Source organism: Pseudopipra pipra, chromosome 2, assembly GCF_036250125.1.
Source record: "Pseudopipra pipra isolate bDixPip1 chromosome 2, bDixPip1.hap1, whole genome shotgun sequence".
Lineage (NCBI taxonomy): Eukaryota > Metazoa > Chordata > Aves > Passeriformes > Pipridae > Pseudopipra > Pseudopipra pipra.
Window position 1 is genome coordinate 61,695 of NC_087550.1, and position 17,840 is coordinate 79,534.

The window sequence follows — 17,840 nt, forward strand, 5'->3', positions numbered from 1 at the left end:
ATCCCCCTGCCTGCCCCAGGCCCGCTGCCCACCCTCCTTCTCCTGCGCATCCCCGCTGCTGCTGAAGTTCAGCGCTATTTCAGTACTTGTTCTACTTGTGTTTCTGAAAAAAAGCTAGAATCAGGATAGCCAAGGCAACATAGAAAGTCTATTCCATCTTCAGCTACATTACAGGGCAAAGGAAATAAGTGATCCTACCCATCAGTGGAACAGGGAAAGAATGAAGATTAAGTCTGTGAGCTATATAAGAGAAAAATCACACTGTAACAACTTAGAAGATTGCTCCAAGACCACAGTCACAGGAAAAGGGAAGAGAGCCAGGGGCAGAAACTGTAAGGCCAAAAAGATGATGGACACATCTGTGCATCAATCAAATTCAGAGGTCACTGCATGCCCCAAGCCTACCGAGTTCTCTGGTTTATGTGTGTTATACACCTATTAATTATTTGAATAGAAAATTTACAATTGAACTTTCACAAAGGTTACAGAGTGATATCCCTGCACTGACCATTGCAGCTGAGCTTCTGCTACAGATTCTGACACGTCAGGTGACTGAATGTTTGCTTGTTTTCTAGGCTCTCCTTACAGTCCATCCAGGACATGAAATATAGAGGGGATTTCTTGAGAGGCAGCTTTTAGACCTCATTCCCTTACCTTCATGGTCAATGTCATCAGCATCACTCTCCCTCTCTTCTTGCTCTTCATCGAGAGTTCCTCGTGTTAGTATTAGCTCAGAGGGACCCATTGCAGAAGCATCAGGTCCTTGAAGGGAACAGAAACAGCTGTACACAAACCAGCCTGCTAAAGGTAAGGTTTCTGTCTACACAGAAACCCAGCAATGAACACCTGCTCTAAGGGACAGAAAGCTGCTTGTGGATCCCAGACACAGGACAGACTCCATCAGCACCTACTCGCCTCATCTAAGGAACAGTGCAGCCAACAGCAGAGCTTTCTCATATTCTGATCTGACTGTTTCGCCTTTTCTAAAGTATTTCATTATTTCTAGTAGGTCCACTGCTTTAGCTACACAGTGGGGTTTCTTCCAAACCTGTGACTGACACAGGAAGAGCTGAGTGTGACCAATCCCACAGGAACTAAAGCCCCACTCCTCTAACATGGAGCTGCTTTCACACTTCTGCTGTGAGGACAAAGAGGCACTGCATTACTTCACAAGGCAAACTCTTCAGAAAACTTCTGCAGTAACCTTTATCTTCCTGGGGAGGTACCTGCCAGTGTGCTGCCCTGCACACACACGCTGCCCATGTCCTTCCACAAGTGTTCCAGCTGCTCTCTCTTTTGTTTATTTTGAGCTTTCTCCCGTAGACAAAGATTTACCTGTGGATTCTGAGAACATTTAAAACATCAGGAGAAGAGAAACCTCACCCAAACCCAGCAGCCTGTCCCCCAGTCAGAGAGCAGAAGTCACTACGCAGGTCTTACATTTCAACTCAGGTTACACAGAACTTCTGACTAAGCATGGAAAGCAACCTCCAGTCAGGTGGGATTCTAGGACGTTTTCAGCAGCGCCAGGAAGCCAAACTCTGTGTAGCTGTGCCTGCAGAGAACTGTCCTTTGGACAGCCAGAACTCAAGGTGAGCAGAGCTACTGATTTTGGCACTGCAATTCAGTCTTTCTTACTAAGTCAAACTAGTACTCTTCACTGGTGCAGGAAGATACAGGGATAGTCTCAACAAATCCCTTTGGAAATTTATTTTTAAGAACTCTCTGTCCATCCGAATGGAAGACACAATCTTATTTCCCAATCATTTTCACACAATTAGCTCAAATATTAGCACTAAACCAGTGAGCAACATCTGTTTTACAAAATCTTTATTTTTGTAAAGATATGCTCCACCACATCTAGGAAAAAAAAGGCAAATGGTGGACTCCTTCAGGACAGGAGTTTTCCCACAGTGAGTACGACTAGTAAATGAAATGTTAGACCCTCTCAACATAAAGGCAATTGTGTGCACAAAAGTGACCCAAGATACACTGTTCAGGTGTACAACAGCTAAAAACACTTACCAGTGTTTTTCTCAGGCGCTCGTATTCTGGCCGATACTCTCTGAAAAGGTGAATAAAGGGAGTGCATTCACTCTGAAAAACACATGATTTGTATTGCATAAGGATCATCCTGGAGGCTTCTTTTTACTCAAAAAAAAAGTTTTCTCTAGGCTTTCATGTTTGAGAGACATTTCAGAAAGACCAACAGTACTTTTTTCCCCAGATTTGGATTCTGAAACCAATGGATGCAAAATCAATGAACATACTTCATTAAAACAGCAACAATTCAAACCTTGGTATGGAATTACAAGAAAAAAATTACTTCACAGACTTGCTGGCACAGATAACTTTTACTTTTTCACGGAACAGCACAAAAATTCATCTCTGAATAGTTCCTTTTTACTGCTGCTTTTTATGCTGATACTGGACACCCTAAGCTACCTTGGCTATGGCAGCTGTACACTCCTTCAAATCAAAGGAGCAGACTCATGAATCAGGACCTTCAGGAAGTGGTCACTGGGTCGCGGACCAGAAGTTATCCCCTTACCTCTCCTATTCATCTACAGACTCTTTCTGGTTTCAGCGTCCAACACACCCAGCTGATCCTCAGTGGCTACAGCCAGCAGAAATATCATCTATAGAATGACAACAAAGACAGTCAGAAAATTGCATTGGAAACATCAACTACTGACAAATTATAGAAAAGCCTTTCATTCCATGGGAGAGGGTTTTCTATGGATAACACTCATAAGGTTCTGCACGAATAATAGATGGAACTAAAAATGCACATTTTTTCTCTATCACTGGGATCTAACTGGACTGTGAGAAGATAACCTGTCAAATCAATAATAACAAGGGGTTATTCAGCAGACAGCACAGAAGGGGTCAGTAAGCCAATGCTTACTAACCATGACTGCACCAACCCGTCTGAGATGGTTCAATGGAATCAGCATCAAGCTGCCTTTTGACAAGCTGTTGCAGGGCCAACAGCTGTTCTGGAGGTAGGAGCCGTTGTTTAAGTCACACAGGATCTGTATGTTCTAAAAGAAAACTCCGAGCAGTACCTCTTAGTATCACAACCCTAACTCTTGGAATGACTACAGAAGTTTGTTTGTTTGTTTGTTTGGACAATTAACAGCAAGCTTTGAGCATCACCAAGAGTACAGGTGGCCTTCGTACAACCCTAAACATTCACTAGTCAAATTATGCAAGCAATACTCTGGTATGAAACAAGGAGTAATCCCAATTAGTGAGGCTATTTTGCTGAGAACACAGCTGCAATGGGGATGTTTTAAGGAGCAGAGACTCGCCGGTTTACAATGAATATTGCTACCAGCTGTTGCACGGGAGGGGTTTTGAAGACAAGATATAAGGACTCTTTAAAACAACACTTCAGCTCTGGTCACACTGATCAACAGAACTGGTCTGCTCTGGCCTCCAGCCAGGAGGCCTGAGGACACACTGTCCCCAACGCTGCAGATGTCTCTGAGAAGGCAGCAGGATGGCCTTGACAGCCTAAAGGCCCCCCCGCAACGAGCTGAACAGGCAAGGCAGCAACATGGGCAACCCCTGATTTAAATCCTGGGAAACACAGAAAAGCTCAAAATGACCCTCACTACTGCCACACAGATGCAAATGCAATTATTTGATGGTCTAAGGACCCCACCCTGGCACAAGCCTGCATTATCTCTAGCTAGTTATGGAACTAGCAGCTTCTGGAACTGTCACAAAACTTGTTTCTCTACAGCATCTTGCAGCTTTTCCACGAACTGTGAGAATGGTTCCCGGGCACCTGGATGCACAGTGGTGCACCCTGCCTCGGGCTCTGCCAGCCTTGCAGTCTGCACCAATGGTTGCTGGCTTATGGTTTTTACTCGCTCTAAAACTAGTGATCTCCTGTGCAGCTTGCACAGCTAAGGAACAACAGCAGTGGAAAAACTCCACCTGAGACTTAACTTGCATCAATTTCTGAAACAAGGCAGAAATAGAACACCAAATTTCTGTAAGAACCTCTTATTTAACCTCAGTTCAGATCAAACAGCTAGCTGGACAGGGCTAGTCTTGAGATAATTAAAACCTCACCACTCATGGGGGGAATTTGAAGAATTCATATACCATCCAGAATAAGGAGTCACTATGGTTCAACAGAATCGTGTTACACATCTCTAAAATCTTGACACCGGCAGAAAGTATTTTGAAGTTTACACAGTCACACATTCATGTACCTTTTTTCTTTCACACAACATTCAGGTGGCCACCTCAGACACGCTCCTCAATCACACACACATTTTCAAGTAGTCATTGGCTATGCACTTCTTATCAGCTTCATAATTCAAAGGAAATTTATGGCATAGCCCCCATCAGCAATCTGCAAATCCTGCATAACTCTCCATGTAAAAGACAAATACAGCAAGAAAGAACAGAATATTATCTTGGAAATCTTCAACCCTTCTTATAGAGCAATGATATTCTGTCATAAAGGCAATAAAACTACTTTTGCAGGGGGCAAGACTATATCCCCTTCTGTCTCATCCTTCCGTCTCCAAATCTTCTCCCTGCACCCTGCCCCTGGGGGAAACAGCCAAACTTCATGTAAGAGAAGCAAAATGGCAAACTCTAGGAAATTCTTAACAACTTTCTGTAATATGCAAAAAGCTAAGCACAGATGTTCTCTTATTTCTAATCTTACTTCAAGGGATTTTTTGTCAGTCTCCCTTTCTGTTTTTGGAGAAAACATTTGAGAATGCCATGAGCACACTGCATGCTTAACACCTATTGCTGTAAAAACAATGCAATCTTATTTGATTTATAAGTTGGGATATTCAACTCCGCTCGACTCCCTTTTTACACGATTTCTCCGTATGATGGTATCCAGTAGCATTCTAATGTCCTCAGACTGTGCTCTAATGTCTTCTACTGTTCCAGATAACAATCGCCAAGTTGTAAGGAGGGAAGCAGCAACTTTTTCTCCCTTAGAGGCAGCAGTAAAGAGCTTATCACTAAGTTCTTTCCAAGTAGAGATAGTAAAGGCAGTTACAGTGTTCGCTTCAAATCCCTGGCCCTTACACGAAAGCAGCACCTGCCGCAAAGCCAGTTCGTCTAATTTCTCTCCCTTTCTCAAGCAGGACAGACTTCCATATAAATGCAACATTAGATGCCTTTTGTTCTCGGTGGCTCACCTGTCCAGGCGTCTTGTCTGGCTGGCCTGGCAGCTTCTCCACTTCTCTCATGTTACACCGAGCTCCGTCTCCGCGGCAACCTCCCACAACTTAACCTCATAACGTCTCCATTCTCCGTCATCAAAAACTGTTTTAGGGTCCACAAAACAACTTTTAGCAACCCTCGTTGCAAGCAATCTTGGTAATTCTTTTTTCAAATCTATACCCTTAAGTCCCCGCTTTTCTAAAAAGCACTGGAGTAATAAAAGCACCGCTTGTCTTTCCACACCTGTAAATCTTCAGCGCGCTTTGCAGCCCTTTACAAGACGTCGGCGGTGTTGTCGGCCGGGCCCTCCTGGAAGGTCGCCTGGGGCACCGAGTCCAGCTCTTTCACCTCCTGTGCTGCTTCAAGACCGACCGGCTACTGCGTCAGACCGTGGCTTCGGGGGATGCAGATTTAACTTACCCCCTGGGGGATGCAGATTTAACTTACCCCCTGTTCAGGTTTCGGGGACCGCAGATTCAACTTAGTGCCTTGATCGGCGCCATTTGTCGGACGAGGGACAAAAGTGACCCTCAATATGAGAATCAGCAAGCTTCGTTCATTGGTCATTGCTAACAGCTTAAGAGATGCTTTCTAATTAGTTCATACATATTGCAAAAGCTAAGCTCATTATTGGTCCTGCTTAAATGTTGATCTCACCCTTACTCTCTCCCTTTGTTGACACTTAGATGTTGATTCCGTCTCTCACTCCCTTCCTTTGTTGACACAGGTGCCTTTCAGTTGCTTTTTGTTTTGCTAATCACAGTGTCCTGTTTACCAGCCAGCTAACACGGTACAAGGGCACTGTAACCTTGCTATCTAAGATGTTCCCACGGCCCAGGCAAGCCGTGTTCTAGAGCCAATTCCCTACAGGGCACCCCGAGGATCTCCCCGAATAATCCTTTCGGTGCGCGCTGGAGTCCTCGGGGTGCCCCAACCCGGGGGCACCAACAGCACTGTCCCTCCAGGGGGCCAATTTGGTCCTAAACTGCAGGGGGATCTTGCCTGTGTCCCAGACTGGTCCGGGGATCTGAGGCCCTTCCCGAGAAAATCTCGGTGCCGGCGTGAAGGGCCAGAGATCCCTTGGAGCCACGGGAGAGCAGGCACAGAGTCCCTCCTGGGGGCCAATTTGCCTGCCTGAAATCAGCTCTTCAGAGAAGCCTCTAAGACTCAATTTACGACTTGTATAAGCCAGGCAATCTTTTATTTCTATGATATTGAATTATCCCAGCCCACCAGGTGCCCTGACAATCAGCTTCCAAAGGGCACACACAGGTGTCTCCACTGCAGCTGATATGGCAGCATTACAGGAGGGTTCATTTTCCTTCCCTGCATTCCTGTTCCACATTCAGGACAATCCCAACACTCATTACCATACACACTTACCCTTAGAAGGTTTCCAAGGAGCTTCACCGAGGGCCTTCCCAGGTCTGCTCTGTCTGGAGCCCTCCAAGTCCTCAGGGCCTGCCTGAGGAACCTCAACACAACTCACCTGCTTACACAGCAACTTGGTGCTGCTTGCCTGCTGCCTCACTTCCCTTCTTCCTTCTTTCTTCACCTCCCTTGCTTGGTCCCTTTCAATCCTGGGGCTCAGCTCTGTGCAGTTTCCAGGCTCCATCCCACTGCAAAAAGGATCAGCTCTTGTTACATCTCAACACTCAGATATCATTCCCCCTTTTTTCTTGACACTGGGCCATCAGGCCAGTGTCTCATTATTTAAAGCACAGTTTGACTCCTCAGTGACAACAACTGACAGCCCTGAATCCTAACACAGGCTGAGACACAAACACGGATGGGAACTCTGAAGGATCCACTTTGTTCTGCTCACCCATCAAAAGGAGCTTTCCTAACTCAAGAATAACAGACCCAACATCCTTTTACTGCAACTTTACCTGCTATCAATGTGAGCCACCAGACCTGCAAAGGCCCTTCCCACTTCCCCTGCAGGGCTGGCAGTGCCACCACTGGACACGGCCCCAGGGGCTGGGCAGGAACGGAGGGGCTGGGGCGTCCAATCCATCGGCCCAGGCGGCACCAGGAGTTCCTGCAGTTCCTGAGGGGAGAGCCTCAAGCCAACAAAGGATTAGGAAGAGCATTTGAAACTTCAATATGTACATCCCCTGGAAGATGAGGAGTTGGACAAGGCCTACTGGGGCAACAAGGACACACTCGAGGCTGTCTATTCAAAGGATCTACCAGCACTCAAAAGCTGTCACTGTCCTTCTGTCAGGGGGAACTCAGGAAACTCTGTTTGCCAAGAGCCTCCAGGAGGATTTCCAGCTTTTGGGGCTCCCTTTTAACCATTTTTCCCATCCCTGGAGCTGGGACTGTCACCTGCCCTACAGGGGGAACAGCCCACAAAGTTCACCATCAGGGATGCCATTAACTCAAAGTCCCTTCTCAGGGGGGTCACTGCACACCTTGTCCTTTCTTTGCCCTCCCCACCAAAGATGCTTCCAACAGTTCTGAGACATCTGGCAGAGCCAGAGCTCTCCTCAGGGAAGGCTTCAACTGCTTAAAGGCTGCCCTTGCACCATCTAGACAAGGCAGCAAATTCTTACAGGCTGTTGGAAAAGTTGCCCTAACGGTCTTACCACACATGCAGAGGGAGCAATCCAGAGTCCAGCCCGTCCCACCATTCCCAGGGAGGCAGTTCAGGGGCTGGCTGGGGCTCAGGGAGGAGTCACGGGGCTTCTCTTCTTCCTTCCCCCTGTCCAGATTTTCTCCTGCAAAAGCAAAGGTTTCTTGGCTTTCCTTGCTCAAGGAGAGGCAGCAAAGGCCATCTTTGCAATCTAATCCTGGAAACTGCTCCAGGTTGTCATTTCAGGGGGTTCTCTCAGGTCCTGCACTAATCAATCCCCTTGGCCATTGGTTTCTTGGCAGGTTCTGGCATTCACCTTCTACAAGCAAACCAGGAGGAGCAAATTCAGCTGTTACTGCAACCAATCCAGTCTGGCATTCTGATTTTAAAGGATACTGGCTTGGCCTTACCAGGAGAGATCCCACATCAGGGGTAATACCTACAGGTTCTGCCCTCTTCCACTCTCCTGCAGTTCCACTGGCCCACACCACAGGAACAACTGCAGCTGCCACTTCAGTCGGGGCCTTGCTGCTGACAGGAGTTATTCCCTGCACAACAAGTGCTGCTGCTTGGACACATTTAGTTTCAGCAATTACAGTGTCAATAGCCCCAGTTTTCAATTCCATTTCTGCCTCAACTTTTCCAGTCCATCTCTTCCTAGCACAGCTTTGGGTGAGTTTGGCAAACAGACAAACTGAGGAATCACCCAATGTTTTCCCAGTTTAACCCCTGTCACACCAATCACCTTAACACTGCCAGTCCTTCATTCTCCCTCTACTGGGTTAAGGACTGAGGAAGTTGGACCTGTGTCTGACCAGGACATGTGCAAAACAAATGCTGGGGACTGGAACACACACCTGGCACTCCTGCAGCTCTCACAGTCACATTGCAGAGAAAACAGCCACTTGCACCCTCACTGCTCATTTCTTCTGTGCCACAACAACATCATTCCACACCTCTCACTGCCAGTGCTCCACTTCTCCAACAGCTTCAGTGGCAACAGAACTTGTCCTGAAGGCACAGAGGCTCCTTTTGGAAGCACCACGACCCATCTAGACTGTAGCACTGGAATTCCATCTCCTGGACAAGCTGGGAGAAGCAGGGAAGAAAACCAGGACCTTACAGGTCAATTGGGGGCACCTCTTCATCCAACAGCAGCTCCAGGAAAGGTACTGAGTCAACACCTCACCAAAGACACAGGAAAACAAGTGCCAACACCTTGAAAATCACTTCAGTTTTCAACTGATAAAGCAAAACAAACAACAACAACAAAAAGCTTTTCAGACACTTTGGAAGAGTCCATCCCACTTTAACCAGTGTGTGGGACTCGTTCCCAGCCTCCTGAGGTTCATTTCCCCCCTCACTAGGGCTGCAGTACACCTGGTTCTACACACACACAGGGAACTGCTGCTCCTGCATTCCAGTCTCCTGGTGCTCCTTGCAACTCCTCCAGCTGTGTGCCCAGCTCTCCAGTGCCCATTCCTTTGCCCACTGCACTTGTTCACAGCCCCAGGGCTCCCAGGGCCACCCTGGGCTCTCCCCTGCCCTGACACTCAGGGCCCTTTCCCAGCCTGACTCCATCCAGCACTGACACAGCTGCTGCAGCTGCAATTCTCCTGCTCCTGGTATCCCTCTGCCTGCAGAACACCCCTGCCAGCTCCTGCACCCCACCTCTTACCTCCCAGGAAAGCAGAGCTGCATCCTCCTGCATCCTCCAGCTGGATGCTGCTGGCTCTGGGCAGCTCCCACCCTTCAGCAGGGGATGCCAAAGGCAGCTCTGGGGACTGTCCCGAGGGCAGGGACACCCACTCTGGGTCACACCAACACTCAGCCAGCTCAGGCCTGGGCTCCTCTGCCTGCAGGGCAACAAACAGCCAAGCAGGGACACTGGGACACTCTAAGGAAACAGGGACAACACACTCAGCAGCCTGGCACACCACAGCCCCCAAACCTGCCCAGGCTCCAGCTGCTGCACAGACCTGTGGCCACACAGGACCCAAACCCACCCCCAGCACAGACAACCCTGGGCAGGTCAAGCTGCTCATTCCCCACCACAACCAAATATCCTGTGCCACTGTCTCCCAGCCCCTGCTCCCAGCAATCCATCATCTTTCCCATTTCCTTTCTTTACAGGTCCTTCCATTCACATTCTACTATCAAACCATGATCAGCAAATTTAGCTCTTACTAGAACCAATCCAGCTTGGCTTCCTAATTTTGAAAGATACTGGGTTTGCCTTACCAGGAGAGACTCTGCCTTAGGAGTAATTCTTAGAGGTTCTGCCCTTGTCCATTTTCTTGGAATTCCACTGGCCCTCACCACAGGAACAACTGCAGCTGCCACTTCAGTCGGGGCCTTGCTGCTGACAGGAGTTATTCCCTGCACAACAAGAGCTGCTGCTTGGACACATTTAGTTTCAGCAATTACAGTTTCAATATCCCCAGTTCTCAATTTCATTGCTTCCTCAACTTTTCCACTCAATCTCTTCCTAGCAGAGGTTTGAGCAAGTTTGGCAAATAAACAACCTTAGGAATCCCCCGTTTTCCCAGTTTAACCCCGTCACACCAATCACCTGAACACTGCCAGTCCTTATTTCTCCCTCTATTATGTTAAGGACTGAGGACAGTCTGACCAGGCCATGTGCAAACCAAATGCTGGGGACTGGAACACACACCTGGCACTCCTGCAGCTCTCACAGTCACATTCCAGAGAAAACAGCCAATTGGACCCTCACTGCTCATTTCTTAATCCCAATCCCACACTGCTTTGGCACTTGGAGCACCACTTTTATCACCCAATTACAGCCCATTAGAGAGCTCCATGTCTAGCAGGGACAGGGACCCCTGGGATACTCTCAGCAATGCCTGAATCCATGGCAGGGACCTTGCTTTGAGCTCCCCAGGGCCGGGCACCCCGAGGATCTCCCCGAATAATCCTTTCGGTGCGCGCTGGAGTCCTCGGGGTGCCCCAACCCGGGGGCACCAACAGCACTGTCCCTCCAGGGGGTCAATTCGGTCCCAAACTGCAGGGGGATCTTGCCTGTGTCCCAGACTGGTCCGGAGATCTGAGGCCCTTCCCGAGAAAATCTCGGTGCCGGCGTGAAGGGCCAGAGATCCCTTGGAGCCACGGGAGAGCAGGCACAGAGTCCCTCCTGGGGGCCAATTCTGCTGCCTGAAATCAGCTCTTCAAAGAAGCCTCTAAGACTCGGTGAGTTTTCCAAGCCAGGCATTCCTTGCTTACAACCCCCTGCCATGATCCCAGCCCCACGGGGGTCCTGGCAATCCGCTCCCAAAGGGCACATGGAGGGGTCTCCACTGCAGCTCATGGGAGGGGGCAGCATTACAGGAGGGTTCATTTTCCTTCCCTGCAATCCTGTTCCACATTCAGGACAATCCCAACACTTATCACCATACACACCTACCCTTAGAAGGTCTCTGAGGGGCTTCACCGAGGGCCTTCCCAGGTCTGCTCTGTCTGGAGCCCTCCAAGTCCTCAGTGCCTGCCTGAGGAACCTCAACACAACTCACCTGCTTACACAGGAACTTGGTGCTGCTTGGCTGCTGCCTCACTTCCCTTCTTCCTTCTTTCTTCACCTCCCTTGGTTGGTCCCTTTCAATCCCTTGGCTCAGCTCTGTGCAGTTTCCAGGCTCCATCCCACTGCAAAAAGGATCAGCCCTTGTTACATCTCAACACTCAGATAGCATTCCCCCTTTTGCCTTGACATTGGGCCATCAGGCCAGTGTCTCATTATTTAAAGCACAGTTTGACTCCTCAGTGACAACAACTGACAGCCCTGAATCCTAACACAGGCTGAGACACAAACACGGATGGGAACTCTGAAGGATCCACTTTGTTCTGCTCACCCATCAAAAGGAGCTTTCCTAACTCAAGAATAACAGACCCCAGGTCCTTTTACTGCAACTTTACCTGCTATCAATGTGACCCACCAGACCTGCAAAGGCCCTTCCCACTTCCCCTGCAGGGCTGGCAGTGCCACCACTGGACACGGCCCCAGTGGCTGGGCAGGAACGGAGGGGCTGGGGCGTCCAATCCATCGGCCCAGGCGGCACCAGGAGTTCCTGCAGTTCCTGAGGGGAGAGCCTCAAGCCACCAAAGGATTAGGAACAGCATTTGAAACTTCAATATGTACATCCCCTGGAAGATGGGGAGTTGGACAAGGCCTACTGGGGCAACAAGGACACACTCAAGGCTGTCTATTCAAAGGATCTACCAGCACTCAAAAGCTGTCACTGTCCTTCTGTCAGGGGGAACTCAGCAAACTCTCTTTGCCAACAGCCTCCAGCAGGATTTCCAGCTTTTGGGGCTCCCTATTAACTATTTTTCCCATCACTGGAGCTGGGACTGTCACCTGCCCTACAGGGGGAACAGCCCACAAAGTTCCCCATCAGGGATGCCATTAACTCAAAGTCCCTTCTCAAGGGGGTCACTGCACACCTTGGCCTTTCTTTGCCCTCCCCACCAAAGATGCTTCCAACAGGTCTGACACATCTGGCAGACCCAGAGCTCTCCTCAGGGAATGCTTCAGCTGCTTAAAGGCTGCCCTTGCACCATCTAGCCAAGGCAGCAAATTCTTACAGGCTGTTTGAGAAGTTGCCCTAATGGTCTTACCACAGATGCAGAGGGAGCAATCCAGAGTCCAGCCCGTCCCACCATTCCCAGCAAGGCAGTTCATGGGCTGGCTGGGGCTCAGGGAGGAGTCACGGGGCTTCTCTTCTTCCTGCCCACTTGCCCCATTTTCTCCTGCAAAAGCAAAGGTTTCTTGGCTTTCCTTGCTCAAGGAGAGGCAGCCAAGGCCATCTTTGCAATCTAATCCTGGAAACTGCTCCAGGTTGTCATTTCAGGGGGTTCTCTCAGGTCCTGCACTAATCAATCCCCTTGGCCATTGGTTTCTTGGCAGGTTCTGGCACTCACCTTCTACAAGCAAACCAGGAGGAGCAAATTCAGCTGTTCCTGCAACCAATCCAAGCTGCCATTCTGATTTTAAAGGATACTGGCTTGGCCTTACCAGGAGAGATCCCACATCAGGGGTAATACCTACAGGTTCTGCCCTCTTCCACTCTCCTGCAGTTCCACTGGCCCACACCACAGGAACAACTGCAGCTGCCACTTCAGTCGGGGCCTTGCTGCTGACAGGAGTTATTCCCTGCACAACAAGAGCTGCTGCTTGGACACATTTAGTTTCAGCAATTACAGTTTCAATAGCCCCAGTTTTCAATTTCATTTCTGCCTCAACTTTTCCAGTCCATCTCTTCCTAGCACAGGTTTGGGTGAGTTTGGCAAAGAGACAAACAGGAATTCCCCAATGTTTTCCCAGTTTAACCCCTGTCACACCAATCACCTGAACAGTGCCAGTCCTTCATTCTCCCTCTCTTGGGTTAAGGACTGAGCAAGTTGGACCTGTGTCTGACCAGGCCATGTGCAAACCAAATGCTGGGGACTGGAACACACACCTGGCACTCCTGCAGCTCTCACAGTCACATTGCAGAGAAAACAGCCAATTGGACCCTCACTGCTCATTTCTTAATCCCAATCCCACACTGCTTTGGCACTTGGAGCACCACTTTTATCACCCAATTCCAGCCCATTAGAGAGCTCCATGTCTAGCAGGGACAGGGACCCCTGGGATACTCTCAGCAATGCCTGAATCCATGGCAGGGACCTTGCTTTGAGCTCCCCAGGGCCGGGCACCCCGAGGATCTCCCCGAATAATCCTTTCGGTGCGCGCTGGAGTCCTCGGGGTGCCCCAACCCGGGGGCACCAACAGCACTGTCCCTCCAGGGGCCCAATTTGGTCCCAAACTGCAGGGGGATCTTGCCTGTGTCCCAGACTGGTCCGGGGATCTGAGGCCCTTCCCGAGAAAATCTCGGTGCCGGCGTGAAGGGCCAGAGATCCCTTGGAGCCACGGGAGAGCAGGCACAGAGTCCCTCCTGGGGGGGCAATTTGCTGCCTGAAATCAGCTCTTCAAAGAAGCCTCTAAGGCTCAGCTGTGAGCTTTAGAAGCCAGGCATTCCTATACACTGTCAGATATTTTAAGGCTTATCTGACTGAAAAGCATAAAGCTTTTATCATGGACACCTGACCTCCCACAGACAAATCCTTTCCCCTTTCAGTAGAAAATGATTTTCATGGTATCACTCAATAGGAAGTGCCCAGGAACCCCAGACTGTGCTTTCCAGAACAGAAAATAAACAGAAGAAAGGAGTTTTGCACAAGTGTAACATACTCCAGAACAGACCTGACTTTAGTTTTACCCTTTGGGTTCAAATATTCCATAGAAAAGCTCCAGCAGGAGAGCTGGCACATTCCCAAGAGTATCCTGGAAGTCCCTTTCACGAGAGCTGGAGGAAAATCACAGTTGTATGAGTATGAGCCCTGCTCTTACCTGGACAGACTCCCGGGCTCGGCGCAGCTGTGGCTCATGGAGCAGCTTCCCAAGGCCCTTCTCTCTCCCCGCAGGAAGCACAACTCGCCTCCGCCCCAGGGGAAACCACGAGCGAGGCTGCAAATGGACACAGAACGAGCAAAAAGCATTAACGCAGCACCAAAAAACCCCAAGTTAAAGCAGTCTTTGCCTCATAACCCTGCACGGGGAAAGGGTTTGGGATCCCAAAGCAAAACCCGAGACACCCAGAGAGCACCAGCCCCGCAGCCCGGCCACGGCTCCCCCCGGGGGCACCCGGCAGGTAACGGGCTTACCCGGCCCCCGCTGCCCAGCACAAGGCGCCCCTAAACGCCCCCCGGCTCCCCCTGTCCACAAACCCATCGGCCAAGGCGCTCTCCCCTCCGCAGCCCGGGCAGCAGCGGTGCCGCGCCCTCAGCCCTCACACACAACCGCCCCCACCCGCCCCGCCGGCCCTTTATACCGCGGGCCGGCAGCGCTGCCCAATCAGCGCTCGAGCGCCTCCGCCCAATCCCAGCCCGCCTGGCCCTGCGGCCCCGCCCCGCCCGCTCAGCCCGGCCCCGCCCCCGTTCCCTCAGCGCGGCTCCCGCCGCCGCCGCAGCCCCGGCGGGCGCTGCTGGGGCCGGGGAAGGGCGGTGGGAGCTCCGCGGTCACGGCCCGGCCGGGAGCTCTCCCGGGACAAGGGGAGCGGGGCGGGCAGCGGGGACGGCGGCGTTCTTGGGGGCGGGCAGGGCGGGGCCGAGCGGCGGGGCCGGGGCGAGCCGGGGGGCGGGGCCTGGGCGGGTCGAGGGGCGGGGCCGGCGCGATCCCGCGGCGCTTCGCTCTGGGCTCTGGGGCTGTTCCGGCTGGTTTTGGGTGCGGGTTTGGGGCACTGCGCACACCCTGCCCTGGTCACAGCCCCGCCCCAGCTCCCTGCACTCCCCGCACCCCTTGCTCAGCTCCGCGGGGATTTGTGCCTCCTCCGAAGGTGGCAAATGTCTGCAAAGCCAGTCGGGAAGCCAGAGAGCTGCAGCCCCCGGGCCCCGCCGCGGCTTCCCCGCCCTCCCCCGGCCCCTCCCGCCCGTCCCGCCCCGCAGCGCCGCTCCCGCTGCCGCCCTCGAACCCAAGGAACGAACCCCGTGCCCCCGGCACAGGCCGGTCCCTCCCCGGCAGCCTCGGCAGCGCCGGGAGCGGCCGCAGCCCCCAACGCCGGGCGGGGCGCGCCGGGAGGGGCCGCGCGGGGCGGGGGCGGGTCCCGCGGCTGCGACCCCGCGGGGAAGGGACCCCCGGGCCGGCCCCGTCCGGCACCGCCGCTGGCCCTGCTCGGGCACCGCCCCTCGCCCACAGTTTTAACATTAGAGAGCCAAGTTTAATCCAGAGCGCCGCAAGCTCCCACGTGCAGGGATTTCCATAGACTTGTTATTTTTCTCTTTTTAATGACCACGTTGCCAAAGGGGGGGAAACACAATCAGCATTCCCTAAACACCATCACTTCTACATCCACCTGTGATCAGGGGCCGATGGGCAGCAGCCTGCCCTGGACGGGCTGCAGGGATGCTGTGAAGGCCACTGTTCCCCAGGTTTGAAGGACTCTGGCCATGATCCCCGGCCCGTGGGCAGAGAGCCCAGAGCCAACGGGAACTCCAGCCAGCTGCAGGCAGATGTTACTCCGTCCCCGTGCCGGGGGTGGGGATGAAGGTGCCCTTCCCCGTTCGGAAGTGGAAGTCGTCCCCTGTGCAGAGCCTCGTGGGAGCCAATTCCCTTGTCCCAGCCCACTTCCTGCAGAGAAGAAAGGGAAAGATTGCACATAAGGGAGACATTCTTCCCTGGGAGGGTGGGGAGGTGGCCTGGCACAGAGAAGCTGTGGCTGCCCCATCCCTGCAAGTGGCCAAGGCCAGGCTGGATGTCTATTAGAAGGTGTCCCTGCCTGTGGCAGGGGATGGAAGGAGATGATCCCTGAGATCCTTTCCAACCCAAGCCACTCCAGGAGCCCCGGATGATTCCACACTCTCTCTCTGCATTTATTTGGCATCATTTCCTCTCAAAAACAACATCTCCAATTTAGTTGATTGCTAAAGCCATCATTTTAAAATCATCCCAGGAATCAAAAGGGACTGGAAAACACACACAAATCATTCCTGCACCCACCAAATCATTAGGAATTGGAATGTGATTCCCTCATCTCTCTCCTTGTTCTTCTTGCCTGGAAAACCTGATGATCCCCGCTGGCTATTTTTAGGCTGCTTTTCTTCCACAGCTCCTTTCTCCCGGCTGAAACCTCCTGGCACATTCAGGGCTTCTCTGGAGGGAAGCCCCTCTGAGGTATTTCCTCTCGTGCCAATTCTGTGGGATGAAGAAGTAAAAAAAGCACATCAAGAGCTCCTTCTCCCCCCTTCCTTCGCAAACACCCTCCCAGTTTGTCCTTGGCAGCTCCATCCCCCCGGCACCCGCACCCGACGCTTCGGCTCCGCTGGGAAAGGGACAGCAAGTGCACAAGCAAGTTCAGTGCTGGGCAGGGGCTCCCTGGGGAACGGCACTTCAGTGCTTTAGTCCGTGGCCTTTCCTGCTGCCCTCCCTCCCGGAGGCAGAGGATGACCCGGCCCTTGTTTCTCCCACGCTCGCAGATCCAGGTCCTGCTCCTTTGGCCCCACTTTTCTTAGCAGACCCGGCCTCATTTTCCAGGGTCCCCAGGAAACTTCTGCACTTGACCCATTGCTAAGTGCAGAGCACAGGGCAAGGGAAGGACAAATTTCTCGGCACCCACCCCCTGGAACTTTCCTTCTCCGCAGCACGCTCCCGTTCCCGCTGTCTCTGGAGGTGCCCGCACGAGTCCTCCTTCTCCCAGCACCTCAGAGAATGTCCTTTTCACCCAGGTCCTGCTTACCGGCGTCCAACAAAACACGCTGACAACATTTTTCAGGATGCCAGTGGAGAGATATTAGAGCACACTGCACAGGGAAGCTGAGCCTGCCCCATCCCTGCAAGTGTTCCAGGCCAGGCTGGATGGGACCTGCAGCATCCAACCGGGGATGAGAGTGGAAGGTGCCCCTGCCCACGGAAGACAGGGTGGCCTTTGAAGGTCCCCTTCAAACCAAATCGCTCCCTCATTCCCCTCCGAAACAACTCCCAAAGAGACACAGCAACCAAAGCAGAGGGACTGCACTCCCAGCTTTTCTTACCTGCAGGTTCACAGCACAGCACGCTGGACGTAAAAGCCACGGTAGTTAGTCCTGCCAGAGGCGTCCGGCACAGTGTCCACGGCGACCGAAGGGAAAGAGGCAGCCTGGGAACACGGAGTAAAAGACACTGTCGTTAGGAGTACACCGAGCAACAGCCGGGTCATTCCCACAGGCAGCTTCGCTGTGCAGTCCCACAAAAAGCTCCGACTCCGGACTGAAGCTCGGAGAAGCCCGGCAGTGCCAAAACACTCCAGCTCTCCGCTTCCCAGCCCGCCCCGACCGCCGGGCGCCGCCTCGCAGTCGCCGCCTGGCGGACACGGCCGGGAACGGCACTGCAGCCGCGCGGGCCCCCCCTTGCGAGACCCGCGGCGCCTTTCGCGAGGACGGGCCTTTCTTCCCTAAAACCTGCCCTTCCCTAGGAAAAGCTGGGCAATTCACAGAGTTGCTGTTTTTATCCCGGCTTCCCAAAGGACTT

The 17,840-nt window shown here is 52.2% G+C and overlaps 3 long non-coding RNA genes across 5 annotated transcripts; all 3 read right to left on the reverse strand.

Annotated features, from left to right (window-relative positions):
- Positions 1 to 134: 134 nt before the first annotated feature.
- Positions 135 to 2,839, reverse strand: LOC135407325 (uncharacterized). Its single transcript, XR_010426816.1, has 4 exons — positions 2,552 to 2,839; positions 2,026 to 2,097; positions 1,227 to 1,344; positions 135 to 762 (listed from the first exon to the last, which is right to left on the reverse strand). It is a non-coding gene; the product is annotated as an uncharacterized LOC135407325 (long non-coding RNA).
- Positions 2,840 to 6,838: 3,999 nt separating this feature from the next.
- LOC135407330 (uncharacterized) lies at positions 6,839 to 14,589 on the reverse strand. Of its 3 annotated transcripts, none has more exons than XR_010426818.1 (5): positions 12,416 to 13,243; positions 11,314 to 11,443; positions 9,465 to 9,681; positions 7,800 to 7,931; positions 6,839 to 7,544 (listed from the first exon to the last, which is right to left on the reverse strand). It is a non-coding gene; the product is annotated as an uncharacterized LOC135407330 (long non-coding RNA). The 3 variants fall into 3 exon arrangements; XR_010426820.1 differs by lacking the exon at positions 9,465 to 9,681 and adding an exon at positions 14,190 to 14,589 and having other exon boundaries at positions 6,840 to 7,544; positions 12,416 to 12,547; XR_010426819.1 differs by lacking the exon at positions 9,465 to 9,681 and adding an exon at positions 14,043 to 14,166 and having other exon boundaries at positions 6,840 to 7,544; positions 12,416 to 12,547.
- A 1,657-nt stretch (positions 14,590 to 16,246) lies between these two features.
- LOC135407312 (uncharacterized) lies at positions 16,247 to 17,260 on the reverse strand. The gene is made up of 2 exons (XR_010426808.1): positions 16,951 to 17,260; positions 16,247 to 16,529 (listed from the first exon to the last, which is right to left on the reverse strand). It is a non-coding gene; the product is annotated as an uncharacterized LOC135407312 (long non-coding RNA).
- Between the last annotated feature and the right edge of the window lie 580 nt (positions 17,261 to 17,840).